The sequence below is a fragment of the Bos taurus genome, chromosome 12, assembly GCF_002263795.3.
Source record: "Bos taurus isolate L1 Dominette 01449 registration number 42190680 breed Hereford chromosome 12, ARS-UCD2.0, whole genome shotgun sequence".
Lineage (NCBI taxonomy): Eukaryota > Metazoa > Chordata > Mammalia > Artiodactyla > Bovidae > Bos > Bos taurus.
In genome coordinates this window covers 36,026,384-36,030,231 of record NC_037339.1, presented here as the reverse complement: position 1 = coordinate 36,030,231, position 3,848 = coordinate 36,026,384, and the positions used below count along the sequence as shown (strand labels likewise).

The 3,848-nt window shown below is 49.4% G+C and overlaps 1 long non-coding RNA gene across 1 annotated transcript; it reads left to right on the top strand.

The window, feature by feature from the left end:
• The first annotated feature begins 2,618 nt into the window (after nucleotides 1-2,618).
• LOC104973587 (uncharacterized) lies at nucleotides 2,619-3,377 on the top strand. Its single transcript, XR_810232.4, has 2 exons — nucleotides 2,619-2,850; nucleotides 3,086-3,377. It is a non-coding gene; the product is annotated as an uncharacterized lncRNA (long non-coding RNA).
• The last annotated feature ends 471 nt before the right edge of the window (nucleotides 3,378-3,848 follow it).

Here is a 3,848-nt window from a genome sequence, read left to right as displayed (position 1 = left end):
CATGTGCATCCCAGGGAAGGGTCCTGAGACAGTGGGGACAGCAAGGTAATTGGCTTGAGGGAAGACACAGACCCAGAAAACTGACCCTTTATATAGGATTTAAACTTCCCAAAGGCACGACTCTCTCTCTGAACTCACCCATGCATCTTTTGGCAAGTACAGTTCTTTCCAATAAACTTCTTTCTTTACTCTGTACCTTCTGCCTCGTTGACTGAGTTCATTCTTGACTAGGCAGACAAGACTAGGGACCCTAGCCCTAACTGCTGGCACCTGCGGTCCAGTGGTTAGGACTCCTGGTCTAAGAGACTAAGACCCTGCTTCTAGCTACCGCTTGCTGTTGCTAGCTGCAAGCTGCCACTTACTGCTGCGTGCCTCCAAAATCACCAGGAGGGAGCCCAGTGGAAAATTTTGAGCTGCAGTGAGAAATCGTGTATGGGCTTGGAAACTGAAGATGTTCCTTTAAAAGAAAAAAATCAGTGCTTTCTAAAGTCAAGTGACAGCATTGACCATTATCTGCTCTTCTCTCCTGCCAGCTCTCAAGTTTTCTTGGGATGTTATCAGGGCAAGGATCAGAACAATGCTTGCTTCTGTTTTGTTTTTAACCTGAATCATGAATGACCAATCGGTAGATGTAGGCCGAGCAAGGAGGCTTCTCTGACGCTGGACTTTTGCAAAAATGTAGAGGCTGGCCGGTGTCCACTGTATTTCCTCGTCTTTCCCCAGGGAAGGTCCTTTCTGCGTTTGGTTGTTGAGGGCTACTGAAGATTGTTTGGGAACTTGACCGCTGTGGCCACATCCTGGCAGAATTTCTTGCCGACTGTTATTTATTATTCTACAAAAATCAAGCAAGCGAAAGCTGTCTCTCTCCAAAACAAACCCCCAAACCCAAACACACACACGTGACCCACAAACACACACACAAAGAAACCCACAAACACCCACAACTCTGCTATGATTGGTGCTGAGGAGGATGTGTCTTAAACGGCAAGCACAGCCTTCACTGGACTGTGGGACCATTGATACATTTCTCTTCTTGAAAGAGGGACTCCAATTAACAATGAACATTTTGGGGGTCCCCTTTTACCCAGTTTAGTTTTCAGGGGTCTGGCGGGGTCGTCCAGGGACTGGCTCCCGTCTTCACTGTGTAGAGCTCACGCCCCCTTCCCCTTTGACCTTGCACCTGCTTCCTGGCGATTCATGACCCTCTGGTCCCCACTGGGGGCTGCTAGGGGCCAGGCCGCATGGTCTTCAGCTTTCTGCCGAGGTTGAGGAGCCTGAGTCCATCAACGGGAGACCACCTCACTATGAAGACCAGTGGAGAAGCATGAACCTACTGTGGGCAGAGTGGGTCACAACAAGTGGATGACACCTGACATTTATCCAATGTCTGCCATGTTTGGGCTGAAGCCTTGTTCATCTTTGTCTTGTTTAACCCTCAGCAATCCCCTGGTGGCTCAGATGGTAAAGCATCTGCCTACAGTGCGAGAGACCTGGGTTCGATCCTTGGGTCAGGAAGATCCCTGGAGAAAAAATGGCAACCCACTCCAGTACACTTGCCTGGAAAATCCCATGGACTGAGGAGCCTGGTACTGTTGCAAAGAGTTGGACACGACTGAAGCGACTTAGCACAACCTTGTAAAATATATCCTGATTCCTCACTTTACAGATAAAGTGAGGATTAGAGTCTCAACAACCTGCCCAAGATCACATGACCCAAAAGTTAGGGAGCCACTACTTTTTAAAAAAACTTTCAGGGACTACCCTGGTGGTCCAGTGGTTAAGACTTTGCCTTCCAATGCTAGGGGTACAGGTTCGGTTCCTGGTCAGGGAACTAAGGTCCCATATGCTTTGTGGCTGAAAAATCAAAGCATAAAACAGAAGCAACTTCATGCTGATGTTTTTGGCAGAAACCAACACAATACTGTAAAGCAATTATCCTTCAGTGAAAAATAAATAAATTGAAAAAAGAAGCAACATTGTAACAGATTCAATAAAGACTTAAAAGAATGATCCACATCAAAAGTATCTTTTAAAAAATTCCAACTAAGTAGACATTTTTAACCATAATATTGTATAGTCTTCCTGGTGAGACCCACATCTATGGATTCTCCTGTGTTAGCTTCCATTCCAAGGATAGTTGGATGAAAAAGGCTGTCATTCTCATTCTCACACATAAGAACTCTAAACTGTGCCTTTAAGAGGGTGTGTGATGGCATTTAGTTACAGTCTTGTATTTAACACAGATCTTTTCCTCTTTTGCACTTTTCTGACCTCTCTGATGACTGTTTTGCTTAGAGAAGCTCTGAGTCAGCAGCATTTCCGGGGACCTGCAGGATGAACTCCGGCTGGAGTGGGAAAAGGAGGACTTGCAAGCCTGCTCCTTGCCTGAGCTCGCCATTCCGCATCAGCACAGCGAGGAGACCAGCACTTCTGCAGGAAACAGCCATCAGGGCTGCTCATCCCAATTCAGGAGCCACTGGCCACAGTGGTTGAGTTACATTTAAATTCGTAAAATAAAATAGAAACCCAGTTCTCAGCCCCACCAACCACACGGCGAGGCCTGATCCCCCACGTGACCGGAGGTGCCGCATGGGCAGCTTTGGTGTGGAATGTCCACCTGACAGAGTCCACTGGATGCCTGCCCATGCCAGCTGCCCCGCACCAGGCCCCACAGCCATGGCCACGGCCACAGCCGCTTACAGAGCCGGGGCAGGCCCAGCTTCCGACGCCTGGAGTTCGTATTCCTAGAGATGAGTCTACACAACTTCATATAAAGGAATGAGACATGGTCTTTTTTTTCAGGGTGGAGAATCAATTAGCAAGATAGACATGAAACTGGGACAACAACAGGTGATTTTTATTAATCGCCATAACCATTTCTTCAATTTATTTATTTCTCGGAATTTTATGTAATGCAAGTTATTTTAGATTTGTGTTTAATGAATGTGATTAATTTCTTACAGAGGATCTGTTTTTTGCTCCATTTTGTGAGCTCTGTGAATCACTGCTTACACTTTAAGTTTCAAAGGTAGATTGTTGCTTTTCTGTATCTAATGTTTTTGCTAAAGGAAAACCTTCCTTCCAGTAGGAACACGGAATGACCAGGTCCGGATGCTGAGAGACTTGGCTCATTAAACACGGGAGGGGTCTGCAGCTGGCAAGCCTGGTCTCTCCACTTTCACGAAGTCTGTGCCCAGGGCCCCCATGTGCTCTGCAGTGACCTGAGGTGGGAACCCCAGAAGGTGCATGGGGGCTGTCTCCAGTTGCGGCGAGTGGGGTACTCTTCACCACACGCGCTCCTCCCTGGTTGAGTTTCACCGAGATGAATCCACACGCTGGCTACGCAGCTTTTTTAAACAATAAAGAGAAGAAAAGTGCGGCCCAGGTTTGTGGGTCACTGATGGGAAGTCGGTGGCAGGGCCGGGCCTGGACCTGCACAGACTCAGAAGGATAGGGAACCAGCCGGACAGGAGGACACGGTCGCCCAGGCCAGGAGGTGAGGGGGCAGGCCCCATTCTGAGCCCCAGACGCCTACCAGTCTAGGTGGCTGCTCGTAGGAGGCAGTGTAGCCATGGAGAAGGAAGTGGGCTGATCCAAGGAGGGGAGGTAGGCAGAGGGTCCTGGGAGAACAGAGGGCTCCTGGAGCATATCTGCCCACTGCAGGCAAGAGGGCACCTCTGTCACCAGCCCCTGTGGCTGTCAGGCTGGGGAGCAGGGGGTACGGGCAGCTGCTGGGCAAGGGAGGCCGGGGGTCACGGGCCTGAGCAGAGTCCTGATGGTTCAGGGGGAGGGTGGAGAGGGAGCCCTCCCTAAGAAAGGGCTGCTGGGAACCCTTAGCTCGGTTCCTT